The sequence below is a fragment of the Onychostruthus taczanowskii genome, unplaced genomic scaffold (assembly GCF_017590055.1).
Source record: "Onychostruthus taczanowskii isolate IOZ18803 unplaced genomic scaffold, ASM1759005v1 scaffold172, whole genome shotgun sequence".
Lineage (NCBI taxonomy): Eukaryota > Metazoa > Chordata > Aves > Passeriformes > Passeridae > Onychostruthus > Onychostruthus taczanowskii.
Window position 1 is genome coordinate 248,312 of NW_024498929.1, and position 14,473 is coordinate 262,784.

Here is a 14,473-nt window from a genome sequence, read left to right on the forward strand (position 1 = left end):
GCGGGGGCTCCGGGCACCTCCCGGGCCGCGGGGAGCTCGCCCGGGCGGCAGCGGGACCCGCGCGGCTCCCGCTCGGCGCAGCCGCCGCTCCGCAGCCGGGGATGCTCGGGGATGTTCAGGGATGCTCGGGGATGCTCGGGATGCTCGGGGATGTTCAGGGATGCTCGGGGATGCTCGGGGATGCTCGGGGATGTTCAGGGATGCTCGGGATGCTCAGGGATGCTCGGGATGCTCGGGGATGTTCAGGGATGCTCGGGGATGCTCAGGGATGCTCGGGATGCTCGGGGACGCTGCCCAAAGTTCGCCCGGTGAGCGGTGCTGGGGAAGTTGGGCGCGGGGCTCCCGGCGGAGCATCCCCGCAGCCCGCGGGGTGTCGGCTCCGGGCGCTCCGCGGGGCACGCTGCGACGGACCCCCAAAGCTGGGCGGGCACCTCTGTGCCCGCCGCAGGAAGGGTGCGGTGACCCTAAAATCTGTGCCGAGGGGTGCGGAGTGTCCCGGCTTGTGGGGACTGGGGGGATGCGGGACGCGTTTGCCGCTACCCTCGGGCAGGGGCAGCTCCGCGGGGCTGCGCGGAAAACTCCGCGGAACGGGAATTTATTTTTAAGTAGAAAACTCCGCACCATGGAAACGGGGCTCGGCTCACAGGAAGCCTCTCTTCCTACAGTGGGTTTCTTGTGGCAGTCAAGAGAGACGGTGAATACAAAGTGTCGGAAGAGTTCGGGGTTAGGAGAGACTGTGGGAAAGATGTAGGCAGAATCTGGCACGCCGCTGTTTCTGTCTATCCCTCTTTCGCCTGGCAAGCACTGAACATGAGGCGGGGCGAAAAGGAAACAAACAAAAAAATAATTAAAAAAAAGATGCTGTTTACGGCACCGGGGAGAGCATCCCGCAATTGCCAAAGGCGCGTTCCCGTGCCGAGCCCTAACCCCGCTCCGCTCGCCCCAGGGAAGGCTCCTCCTGCCCGGAGAGCAAGGGACGAGCACTGAACTGAAGGAGGCTTCCCTTCCGAGTGCTGGGCAGCGGCTGGAGCGGGGCAGAGCCGGGGCACGCAGCGCCGTCAGCCGGGGATGCGCGCTCGGCTCCCGGCTGTGCCCGCTCGGGGAGCGCTCCCCTTTCCCGGGGGCTCGGGGCAGCTCGCTGCTCCCCGCTCACCCTGCCGGCAGCACCACCACGAAAAGCTGGGCGATCCCAAAACGCAGCGGGGATTCGGGGGCATTTCCACCCGTGAAACCTGGGGAAGAAAATCGTGTTCGAATCTCCGAGCCGCAGACGCCAGCGGGATGCTCTGGAAACGCACAAAATGCTGCCTGAACTTACTCTGGTTTAGTGGAATAGCTCTGAAGGAAGGAGCAGCGTGCCAGTGCTTAAGGGGCTTTAGCTGAGCCTGAATGGCCGCGTGCAGGACGAAACTCGGCTTCGTGCTGCCTGCAGGCTCGCAGGGAGCCGGGCAGAGCTTTGGGGCGCTCCCTCTGCCCCCCTGTGCCCTGCAGAACTTGCGCTCTAGTTATTCCCAGGCTCCGGGGAGTGCCCGCCTTGCTTCCCCTAAATTGTGCCGGGATGAGGGCTGTGCCGCAGGGCCGGTGAGTTTCTGGGTGGGATTTGCTCTGCCAGGGCACGCAGGGACGGGAGCCCAGCGCTGACTGCCCCCGGCACTGAACGAGGCACAAAGCCGGCAGAGTGCTCGGCTTCCAGTCGCGCCCATGCAGAGAAACGTGCAGGGCAGTCGGTGTGTCGGGGGCTGGGAATGCCTGAAATATTGAGTGTGTCCTTAGTGCCGTGCTGCCTGTGGAGTAATGATGTTATAAAATATTAATCCTTCACGGCAGAAAGTTCCTCCGTGGAATCTGTCACTCTCGGAGGTGCTCTAGTTATTCCCAGCCAGGCTCCGGGGAGTGCCCGCTTTGCTTCCCCTAAATTGTGCCGGGATGAGGGCTGTGCCGCAGGGCCGGTGAGTTTCTGGGTGGGATTTGCTCTGCCAGGGCACGCAGGGACGGGAGCCCAGCGCTGACTGCCCCCGGCACTGAACGAGGCACAAAGCCGGCAGAGTGCTCGGCTTCCAGTCGCGCCCATGCAGAGAAACGTGCAGGGCAGTCGGTGTGTCAGGGGCTGGGAATGAAATATTGAGTGTGTCCTCAGTGCCGTGCTGCCTGTGGAGTAATGATGTTATAAAATATTAATCCTTCACGGCAGAAAGTTCCTCCGTGGAATCTGTCACTCTCGGAGGTGGCAGAGGGGGCTGGGAATGCCTGAAATATTGAGTGTGTCCTTAGTGCCGTGCTGCCTGTGGAGTAATGATGTTATAAAATATTAATCCTTCACGGCAGAAAGTTCCTCCGTGGAATCTGTCACTCTCGGAGGTGGCAGAGAGGAGTAATGGCAGTAACTCCTCCAGATCTCTGTGATAACATCACAAAATCATCCCCAAGCATTTCTGACAGCGAGGGAAATGCCATTAAGCCATCAGATTGTTTTCCCTGTGTTTTAGTTAATTAAGGGGAGAAAGTGCAGCAGTTTGTGCCTGGATTCATGCACTGAGAGTTTAATTGCATTTTCCACTGTCAGGGAGCTTTCAGATTTGTTTTTTATTAATTTTTTTTCTGGCTTGTAATAGGGATGGATGGATTGTCTTGCTGGTGTTTAATTAGTTGAGAAAGGACGTGTGAGTGATATGAATTCTAGTTATTCCTCAGACTAACGACTCCTTTTCCAGCTCTCTAAACAAAAGATGAGGGATGGCAATGTGACCAAGTAAAACTGACTCATTAGGATAAAAGGAATGGATTTGGAGATAAGATGGAGTTTGAAGTTTCAGTAATAAAATAAAATAAAATGCTGGTGTCTTATTGGGTATTTCTTCCCCACTCCTTTTCAGAAGCTTTTCCCTTGACACAAGGTAATGGAGCTGTCCAAGGAAATACCACCTTTATCTGCACATTACCCACCAGACTGTGCTACATCAAAGTGTATTTAAAGTTCATGACCCCCATATTTCTTACTGAATTCCAAGGAATTTTCAGTTTTTACACCAAGTCCTTCTTATCTGTACTACTTGTACCGCTTGTATGAAATAAATGATCTCCAAGGAAGAATGGTAATGAACTGGAGCAGATGCTCAGGTGCAGAAACAGCTTCCAAAGACATCTCAGCAACAACAGAATAACCCATTTGTTGGTGCTGGATGCAGAGCTCTCATTCCTGGGCAGATTACAGATTCTGAATAGGTTATAAGGGTAAAATCCACTGATATTACGTGAAAATTTACAGATGGTCATCATCCGAGCTTCATTCTGGGTTAGAACTGACCAACAGCAAGTTCTTAACAAAGCACTGGAGTTACTAAAAATAATGGATGAATCTTGGAATTATCTCTGAAATTGCCAGCTCCTGGAAATGTGCAAATGGGCAGGTTTTCAGGAATTGCTCGGGGTGAGGAGATAGAAGCCAGAAGGATTTTCAGTAATGTGTGTGTTTCTGTAAATGGAATATTTATAGAAGGGTTCATCCTTTGCACTGACTTACTCCTTACTCAAGCAAAATTCCCAAATTTAGTGAATTGTACTTTCCACAATAGAGGACTATCCCCATAACACTCATCTCCAAGTGAGAAATATCAGATTTACACCAGACGCATGCAAGTCAACCTAACCCACAAAATATCCGTTTCTAATAAGTTGGAATTTTCAGTATAAATTTCAGAATCTCTGTTGGATTTCCCCAAGAAGGGCTAAAGCTGTGAGTTCTTGTCCTGTGTGGAATTGCCATTTTCCCCTCATGAGAATGATAAAGACAGAAACCTCTTTAATTTCTCTGCTGCTTTTTGACAACTCTTTGAGGTTTTGTTTGTGAAGGGAATGGTACTAACACCCATCTGAGCTTCATCAGTGTGAAATGGCAAAAACCCTTCTTGGAAAGTCTCCTATCGTATTTGAACATCATGAAAAGTGTTCATTTACAGTATTTGTTACTAGATTTCTAAAAGTTATTCTATTTTATGATATGAAGTGCAGCTGCATTTTTCTCACCAGATGATGAGACATTAAATATATTTTGCTCACTAGGCTCTTGAGTCAGGAAATGCAGCTGCATTTTTCTCACTAGATGATGAGACATTAAATATATTTTGCTCACTAGGCTCTTGAGTGCTCAGTGGTTTATCAGTTCTTTGTGATACACTTGGCCTAAGTTTCCTTATCCTACACTAAGGGAAAACTATTTTGCTGCAGATATTTCTAAAGGATTGTTACCAAAGCATCCAAAATTTGATTTTCACGCCTCTCCCTCCTCACTGGATTTGACAGCACTGTACAAGTGGGAGGCAGGGCAATGTTTGGCTGGGTTCAAATGGGTAAATGAGTTTAAAATCCTTAAAAATGCTGGTGCAAAATGCTGTGCAGTCCCTCAGCAAGGGAACTCCTGCTGCCTCGCTGAGTGGCTGTGCCAGGATGCCCTGGCTGATGGGGACAGGGAAACTGTGAGGGGACCTGCACCCTCCAAAAATCAGCAGCCTGGGCCTCCACTGCCAGAACCTCCCAAACACCTCCTTGGGCAGGGAAGAGATGAGCTGGAGAGGTGCAGGGTGGTCCTCAAATATTCCACAGTGCAGGGTGATTTGCAGCAGCCAGCCAGGGCTGTGTGAACAAAACCTGAGGGTGTGAGTGGCTTCTGTCCCCACCCCAAAGGCTGGTGGGGAACAGCCAAGGAGAGGTCCTGAGGCCAGACAGAGCAGACTGAGGGAGGCAGCTTGGGTTTGGACTGGCTGAGGGAGAGAGGAACCTGGGAAACAGGTAAAGATAAAGTCAAATACAAACGTGGCAGTGCTGCGTTCCCAGGAGCTCCGTGGGCTCCCCTCGCTGTGGGACAGGAGCCGGTGCCTGTGCTGGGTAATTCATCATTCCCCCTCACTGACACAGGGCTGGAAAGGGGACACCCTGCAGCCTCCCTTCTGTACCCCTGGGAGCAGCTCAGATGGAGTCCTGGCAGCGCTGGGATCGCCCAAATTCCGCCGGGGAGCAGAGTTAGCCATCAGGTGTTTGGGGCAGGAGGAGCCTTCCTTGCAAACGGAACAAAAAGCCATTTCCCAGAGCTCATCTCCTGCCCAGGCCTTCAGGTGTGCTAATTGTGGTTTTAAGTCCCCTGGCTTCCCCACAACACCCGATTTCCAGGGCATTTCCCCTTGCCTGAGCTCTAAGCTCCTCCATATGGCCCTGTCCTCTCTCAACATTTCCATTTCCCAATACTGTTTTTTCATTACAGTCTGTTTCTTATGTCCTGGTCAGTAATAAAGCTTAAATCCTGCTCCCCCCTCAATACTTTAAACAACTGCCTCTAATCTTCTTTTCTCAGAAAGGCTTGATTTGACCAACTAAACTATAGATTGTACTGCAGCAGAAGAAACAAATCCCATCCCAGAACTGATTAGTTTTACTGCACAGCTTTGGGGCTGTGACCAGCAAGCCCAGTCTGTCCTAGTTTGGGTTGACTTTAGATTTTAGTTTGCAGTAATGAGTTTATGATCTTGACAAGCTTTGCAGAGGGAGGTTATTACCCTTCCCTCTCTCTCCCTGCTGAAGGTTAGAGGGTATTTTCCAGGAAATTATGAGTTCTCAAATGATGAATTTGCTTTCTCAGGGCAAAATCAAAATTCCAAATCAAAACAGCTTCATTATTCCACACTGACATTGTTTTCACTTCAGCTACAAGAGCCAGGATCTGATGGGGCTGTTAAAGTAACTTTTTTTTTTCTTTTTAAATTCCTCTGACATTGTAGAAAGTTCCTTAAATACTCTTAGAACTTCACTAAATTGGGGTGGCACAAACAGTGGGAAATGGGAATGGGTTCTGTGGCCAGAGAGGCAGAATTGGTGTCAAAGGCTCAGTTTTGAGCTTCTTTTCTTGGTCCCTCAGGCTTTTTACAATCACACCTTTTACTTGGGTCGTTGCTGGGTTTTGTTCTTCCTTTGAGCTTTCAGACTGCACCAGTTTAAGGGAGGAGAGTTATAAATTCTTTTAGCGCTGAGGCTGTTCCCACGTCCTGCCCCCAGCCCCGCACACCCAAACTTGGCCTGTTTCAAGGCAAATTCTGTTTGCAGCACTCCGGCTCTGGCTGGGGCCCAGGAGCAGCCCCCTCCCACCCTGCAGGGAGCCCCTGGGGGGTGGCAGTGACAGTCAGAGTGCAGAGGCACGTCCCCAAATGCAGGGCTCGGGTGAGCACACCGCAGCACTCCCCAACAGGGCCGGGGACATCCCGCTGTGTCCAGCTGGAGCCTCAGCGCTGCTCTGGGCTCTGCTCTGGCTGCAGCAGCAGTGCTTCAGGCTCAGCAGAACTCAGCCAGGCTGCTCAGAGCACTGGCAAGAGCTCAGGCTGCTCAGTTCCACCTGTCTGGGGCAGAACGAGCAGGCAGACACATCCCTGGGTGCTCTCCATCAGAGGGTTTGAGGGGAAAATCTGTTTTACGAGGGCAGCATCGGGCAGCTGTAAGAAAAGAAGGGGAAGCATTTGAAGATACCACGGGAAAGGGAAAGAGCAGAGTCCTGTCAGGGTGTTCTGGATTAGAAAAGTCAGGTTCAGTGTGATTTCTCTGAGAAGAAAAGCTTCTACACCTTAAACTCTTGGATGGTATAATTAGAAAGCAAATTCATGGAAATTGGTGCTTTTGGGGTCTTACAATGCAAATTTTCCCCCCCATTTTGGTACTCCCACAGATTTCTCCACTGTGGCACTCAGGCCCTCTGTAATTACAGGTATTTTGGACACAGCAGCAGCATTTTGGCTTTCAAGCCCTTTCCAGAAGGGTATTGTGCACTTTGGGAAGGTAATGAGGGGTTTTCCTGGTCTGTTGCTCAGTGGCAAACACAGAACTGCCCTGACTTGTTCTCTTGCACCCTGTCTGTTCCAGCACAGGCTTTGTCTCTTCTGCTCCCAGCAGGGGCTTTTGGAACATCCACAGGGATGTGGGATGTGCCTCCAGATCCTGTGGGATGTGCCTGCAGATCCTGTGGGATGTGCCTGTAGATCCTGTGGGATGGCTTATTTTTATTCATCTTAGAATTCAGAAAGCGCATAGGAACAAGCTTAAAAATCAAAGAGATGATCCTTGATGGCCTGTGGGAATGGGAGAGGAATGAGTAAATACCTGGTACAGGGCACAAGGAGGACGTGGAGTCACTGCTGGGCTGTTTTCACTCAGAATTTTTCAAACACATCTTGTGTGATAAACTGTGCTTGTGCCAAACAGCTCCAAGTCCGTCTGAGAGCAAGGAGGGCTTGGACAGCCGGGCACAGGGTGGGCTCCTGGGGTGGCCAGTGCAGGGCACAGCTGGGCTGGCTCATCCCATGGAGCCCTTCCAGCTCAGCATGTGCTGTGATTCCCAGCAAAATGCCCTAACAGGGTGCTAAAGCCCAAATTTATCCGCCTGTACTTAAAAATATTGAGTGCGAAATGCCACAGTGAAAGGCTGCAGTAAAGGAGGCAGAGGTCTTGTGGAGTTGGTGTGCAGTTGGGTAACAAAAGTGGGGTTTGGAGTTGCTCAGTCAACGTTAGTGTGGTGTTTCCCATCCTCTGGGCTTGCACTTCTAAATCTTGGATGTTTATAGGAAAGGTTGGAGTCCAGCTCTCTGTCCCTGTGTGAAACACAGCAGAAGTGTCCTCTGAGCTTCCCAGGCTGTCCCCTGTGTCCCCCTGTCCCTTCTCTCCCCGTGGGGCTGCTCAGCTGCCCTGTGACAAGCTCTGTGCCTGAGCTTCAGCCCTGCCACCCAGGCCACTCTCGGAGCTCTCCTGTAAAAATGATGTCTTTCTTCTTGCTATCTCTGATCCAACAACTTGTACACAAACAGCTTTTTGTTCTTCCGGCGCCACTTCCTTTCAGCTGTGCCAAACCACCCCAAAACCTTATCAGTGGGGCACTGCAGCTGCAGTCTGCTGTGAGCTCCTGCTTCCCTGACTGTGACTATCTCAGAAAGTCCCAAATTGTTTACTTATCTGCCAGAAACACACGCCAAGGGGAGCTCAGGCTCTGCTGCCCAAGGTGCATTTTAAATCAGGGGGAGAACTGCTTCAGATATTTCACATTACATCTCCCAGCTTTATCTGCTGCTGTAAATGATGAGGCTGCTCCATTGAGCTGCACGAAGATTCAATTTTTGAGCAGTGTTTTGTGAAGAATGGAGGTTTTTCTCTCTGCAGTGAGGAGCCTGGCTGGCTGTCGCTCTGCTGCCCAAGCCTTTCCCCTTCCCATTTCTCCCTGGGGACAGGGCCAGGGCTGAGCCATGTCCTGGCACATGGGCTGAGGGTGGGCTGTGCCCTGGACTGCAAGAGCTCTGGGAGCTGCCATCCTGCTGCTGTCATGCAGACATGCCAGCTGCCGTGAGGAAGAGGAGCTGGGGAAATGCATCCTCTGCCCTGTGCAGCCCTTCCCCGTCAGCCACCCCTGTTCTGGGGTACGTGAGGGATGTTTAAACAACCCAGGCAGGCTCTTTCCTGCCTCCAGCCCTCTCCTCTGAGCTCTCCGTGGTGGGGAGAGCCCAGCCTGCCTTGGCTGGTTCTGTGCCCCTGGCAGAGCTGAGTGGGGCTCCTTCAAAAACACACAGCACCACGGGATCCGGCGTGGAAAACAGTTTTGTTTGGAGCTGAATTGAGTGCAGTTCCTCCTAGGAACGGCGTCCCTTGGCTGCACACAAAAGCCAGAGAACAGTGGCTGGAAATGGCAGCCCAGCTCCTGGGGTGGGCACGTGCCAGGCTGGAGGACAGGACGGGAAGGGCTCGCCAGGGCCACTCCTGCCACCCACCCCAGAGCCCCCGGCAGGGCTGCCCCTGCCTGGGCATGGCACAGGCGGGAGCTGGAGCTGCTGGTGAGCCTGGAGGAGGCAGCAGGATGGGCTCTGCTGGGATTGTTCACCTGGACACAAGGCTTTGGGATGACCTCAGCCTGTCCTTCCAGCGCCTCAACCCTGACCCTGCTTTTCCATCCAGGTTTTGTCCTTGTGTCCTGGTGAGGAGAGGCACTGAGAGCACTTGGGAGGCATCTCCCTCCCCAGTAAGGAAAATAACTGTTATTTCCCTGGCACATTTATTGGAATTGATGACTTTTAGCAAGTCCTAATAAGAAGAGTGTGAAGCTTTTAGCTGGGGCTGAGCTGCTCTGTGGTACCAGAACATCTGCACAGTGAGAACTGGGGAGTTTAAAGAATTTAAATAAGGTAGTTAAGGAGATGCGGAGCAAACTTTGCTGGGGAGCTTTAATTAATGCTAAAAATCCAGACTTTTATGTCTGCACTCATCTGTTTGCAACACCAAGAGTGTATTTTATGGCAGTTCTTGGAATGAGGCTCGATTCCTGCTAAGGAAAGTGGTGCTGATGAGCTCATGCCTTACGTTTAAAATAATTTTCTACTGTTGGGAGGGCTGAAGAAAGGGGGCACAGGCTTTCAAAGAGTCAAAACTTGGTCCTTGTCCCATGGGAGTCACCTTGTTAGAAACCTCCTTGGCCACAGGCAAAGCCCAATGAATTCACATCCAGCTTCTCCAGGAGATTTCAGTGACAGGAGCTTTAAATTTAGTACATTTAACTGCAAAACTTCTTTCAAATCCAAGCCCTTGCTCTTCTCTGTGAGTTCTTGCAGAAAATCTGTGAGAAAATTTGGTACAAAATCATCTCTTCTGGCTCCCTGCCCTTTGTTTTAAGTGGCAGAACACTTTTTCTCAGGAAAAAAAAAAAAAAAAATCTGTGAGAAAATTTGGTACAAAATCATCTCTTCTGGCTCCCTGCCCTTTAAGTGGCAGAACAATTTTTCTCAGGAAAAAAAAAAAAAGAACAAATGACCCAAAGACTCTTTCAGCTCTGCCTGTGCTGGAGTCAATGGAGCTGCAGCAGTTTATAGTGATGAGGTTCTGGCAAGTGCATTATTCTGGCAGAAGAGAACAGTTGGGCAATTTACTGCAGCTCATCCAAACTGCAAATGAAGGTTCTGTATTCCCTCCGTTCGAGGAAATCAGCAGGAAAAGGCCTCCTCCTATTTCTTTTGTATCTCCAGACACTGATTTTGCCAAGGTTTCCCACTTCTGCAAAGGTTTCCTTCTCTGCCTGCCTCCCTCCCCCAGCAGAGGCAGGGAAGGAGGCCCAAATTCCCTGGCTGTAGTAGGACCAGTGCTGCTGGGCGTGAGTTATTCCCGCTGGGATGGAATGAAGAGGCTGCAGTTGAAGAGCTGGGGTGTCTTTTAGCCACAGTCTCTAGAAATAACATTTTTATTTACATGCAATCCCACGGCTGGAGCAGTAAAAGCACAAACCTGTCTTTAGATGGAAAAATGTGTTATTAGGAAAGAGCCTGGCCCTGCTCTGTGCGGCGCAGCATGGATTCTGTACGCGGATCTATCAAATAGGGTCAAGCATGACACAATTCTGGTGTCATGCTGAATTGGTGCTGGAGCTAATATTGTTACAGCCCTGTTGTGGCTGACATAAAGCTGTCACTTCTTCAGGAGGGTGATTCATGAGAGACACGGGAGAATCAATGGAGATAAAAATAGGGAATGCAGTACCAGCATCCATCTCATCACCATTTTGCTCGTGTTACACTGAGTAACCTGATTAGAAGGGTCATATTTAAACATCATCTGGCACAACTGCTCAGAGAAGTGAGAGTGGGAGAGGAGCAACCCAAACTGGGGAGCCTTGGAGGTGGGGAAATCCATCAGCCTGCACAGGGGAGGAAAGGGGGCAGTGGGCAGCCCCCACCATTCCCAAAGCCTGGACTCAGCTGGAGAACTACAGCCTGGCACATTCCTGCTTGGAGAGAGCCAAAGAGAAATAAAAAAGACCCGAGTGGTGAGCTACACAAAATAGAAAATCCCTTTTGTATTCATGCCTAGTGAATATTCAAAAAAAAAAAAAAAAAGAAAAAAAATTCCCTCCAGATTCAGTCTCTAAATGCACACAGACACTTTTCCCTAGAAAACCTGTCTGAAAAAGGGACTTAAAGTGTTTGGATTGACCTTGCCCATGAATCAGCTTATACCTAGATAGCCAAAATGCAGCTTACACCTAGAACAGCCAAACCCCACCCTGCAGTCTCTGAAGATGTGCAGTCAGAGGCACAGTTGCACATGAAGTCTGTGCTTTTGCTGAAGTTAGATCTGGGGGATCTCGTTCCTGCTGGGTTCAGGGGTGGTGCTGCTCCCGTCTCAGCCATCAGAAACACAGCAGCACCCCCTTCCTTCCCTGCAGCCTGGTGTGGGCACACAGCAAGGGGAAGGGCTTGGACAGCAGCTCCTGGCCCGTCAGGAGCTCAGCTCTCTCTTCAGCAGAGGCAAACCTGCCAGGAAATCCGGGAGCAGAGGAAGCTCACTGGTGCTGTTACTCCAGAAGTGGGATCTGCATCTCCCCACAGCTCAGTCTGCACTCATCTCTTGGGGATGATGAGCACGAGATCAGAGAGAGAACTTCCCCTGCCCTTCTGGAGGTGCTGTTTTTCCTGGGATTCAGGATTGGAGCCCTGCAGTAGCTCTGAACTGCAGGCTCATGGTCTCCTGTCATCGTGGGCTCAAGCACTGGCTTGATACACAGAGGGGATAAAGAGAAGGAAACAGAATGGGAAAAGTCTCAGATAAGAGGGAATTGGCAGGTTGATGATAATCTTAAGTACGTGGGAGCTGTGTTTATGCCTGGTTTTTAGTGAAACTCCAGTGCTTTCCAGCACGCCACATGCTTAAGGGATTACAGGGTGTAGGATTTAGTGCCAGAACTGTCTGGAAATCCCCAAACACTGTTCTCTCATCCTGGCACATTGTGCTCTGCCCCAAACTTGAGAGAACACCGCAGTGGGAACTCAGACACCCAGCAGCTCATGGGATGTGCTCAGAAAACCTCCAGGGCAGTACCAGAATGGATTTGCAGCTAACAGGGAATAAAGGGTTTCTGACTTTCCGTTGGGGATACCTTTGCATTAAGAGTCAAAGACATTCAGTGTTGCTTAGCTATGGCCAGACTGTGAGGAGGACAGGGAGTTTCCTGTCTCTGGAGGTGCTAAAAGCGAGGTGGGTGGCAGTGCCCAGGCAGCTCCGAGTGCTGCTGCCAGCCTGTCACTTGCAGTCACCCTGCAGGGCTTCACTGCCGTGCAGCAGCAGCCACAGCACTTGAGACAGACAGGCTGCTGCAGATGACAGCACCTTTACCAGGGGCAATCATGATGGCATCGGTGTTTATCCTCTGCAGCAAGTGGATAAATCACAGCAAATGGGCTTCCCCTCCGAGCTGGAATCTGCTGGGTTATTTCTGCCCAGCCACAAATGTTCATCCAGCACACGGTGCCAGCGCCAGGCACAGCCCAGCCAGAGCACAAACCTGGAGCAGGCGGGCACTGGAGACACAGATGCTCGATCAGAGGTGGTTTGGGCAGTTGTTGAGAGGTGTCCCACCTTCCTGGGAGCCAGAGGTGGTTTGCAGTGTGTCAGGGTGGATGAACGGGGGTTTAACGGGGGCTCCTCCTCTTAGGAGGCCTTTGGGGGACACTGAGGTCACCCACCCTGGCCAAGGGGCTGCAAGTGGGCCCAGGACACAGATCAGATTCACTGTTGGCTCGGAAACAGAAGGTTCATTTTACCCAGGTAAATACTGAAATGCAGTTCTACCTCCACACTCAGGCAGTTTGTTTTCAGAGAATAGGCACTTCCCAGAAATGGTTACATAAATCAGAGGAATTACAATATGAGCATCCTCTGGAGCTTTTTCATTTCAGTTTTCAATGTCAAACAGTGTTCAGTGGCAGAGGTTTGAAAAGATGAAATTAGAAACCCTGTAATGGAGTATTATGGAAAGATATCCCTCAAGAAAGCTCATTCCCAGCTCCTCATCCTCTGGTGTTTCGCCCGTTTCCAACGAGCATGAATGCTGCATTTAATCTTATCTGATGTAATCGGAGCTGTTCTCACCCTCCCCAGCCTCCTCTTGTGCTGAATCCCCCAGCCCTCAGCTCTCAGGATCACCTTGCAGCCACAGTTCCCCGAGTTAATTATCCCTTGTAGCAAACTGCATTTCCTTTTATCCCTTTCAAATGCAGCGATTTCCTATTTCTCCGAGCATCTGCCTGTGTCCACACAAATGAAAAGGATCAACTGGAGGGGATAATCTTCTGCCTGTATCCCTCTTGCTATTTGCTGTAGCTGCATCCCATTTTCTGTGCTCTGTTCCATCTGTTGGCTGCTCCATCCCCAAAGGCTGGGAGCCTCCGTTCCCCTCAGAATTAACTCCGACCCCAGTTTTAGTTGTGGTTAAACAAGTTGCTTCTCTGCTGAGAGGGAGGGGAAGAACCAGCTAAGAGAACAGAGGGAGGTTGTTTTTCCTTCTGGAGTCATCCTAACGGGAATTTTTTGGTCCTGAAGGAAGATTCCAAGGTTAAACAACAGCAGCAGGAATTTCACAGCTTGGGGTGTGCATCTGTGCTTTTGGTTGTGCTCTCTCTCCTCCCTCTGCCAGAAAAGGATGCCCTGAGAGGAGCAGCATCTCCTGATCTCCCAAAAAATCCCCTTTTCCCGAGTGCCCTGCTGAGGAGAAGTCTCTCCTTGGCTTTGTAGATTTTTGGACACAGCACTTCAAGGTCACCCACCAAGGCAAAGAAAGTGCTCATTTTCCATGTTTAAATCAGGACATCAGGGACAACACCAGGCTTTGCAGCCCACACGAAGTTCCCTCTTCTCCAGGTGGGCTGTCCCACCTGGCAGGCGAGGCTTCCCTTGAAAATACCCCCTGCCTTTCATTCAGCACTCTGCTTTCTGGAGCTCTCTGCATTTTCCTGTTCTGAAGGGCTTTGGTCACTTTATGAGAAAGGAAAGTTGGACTCTGGCTCTCTGTGTCCTCAGATAATGCTGTGGTAGGTATTTATGCACCTACACAAAAAAGAACAGGGACTTGCTGGTTGTCCAGTCCTATCCAGCTATATTAATATTTACCAACAACATTGCTTTTAATTCCCATGCAGAATTCTGGCAACTGCAGAGCTGCTGAGAATCCATTTTTTTACATAAAAAGAAGAGCAGTTCTTTAAATCCTGAAGGCCACATCAGGAAGCAATTCTTGGATTTGTTGTTGTGGGATTTCATGGGGAAGAGGGACAACAGCAGGAGGAATTTACATGGAAGGATTCTGGAGATCATAAGAGCTGATTGTATACCTATTCCCAAAGGATTAGGTATTTAAAACTGCATTTTACAGCCCCACTGAGGCGTGAGTGCTCCTTTCTTTCCTGACAAGAGAACTGGAATGGTGAATCAGGGAATGAGTGATGGGGGTTCCTTTTTTCCCCAGGGTGGGGGGATGGCCCAGCAAGGAGCAGATTCCCTGAGGAATACACAAACATGGGGACACTCGCTGCTGTGTGCCAAGGAACCACAGAATTATTCAGTTTGGAAAAGGCCTCTGAAAGAGTCGGGTTCATCCCCTCACCCAGCACTGCCCCGCCTGCCACTAACCACGCGTGCT

General features: G+C 50.7%; 1 protein-coding gene across 1 annotated transcript in view; it reads left to right on the forward strand.

The window, feature by feature from the left end:
• The window catches only part of GRIK1 (glutamate ionotropic receptor kainate type subunit 1), a 103,458-nt gene that overhangs the window by 322 nt on the left and 88,663 nt on the right, over positions 1-14,473 (forward strand). The gene's annotated exons all lie outside the window — the stretch shown is intronic.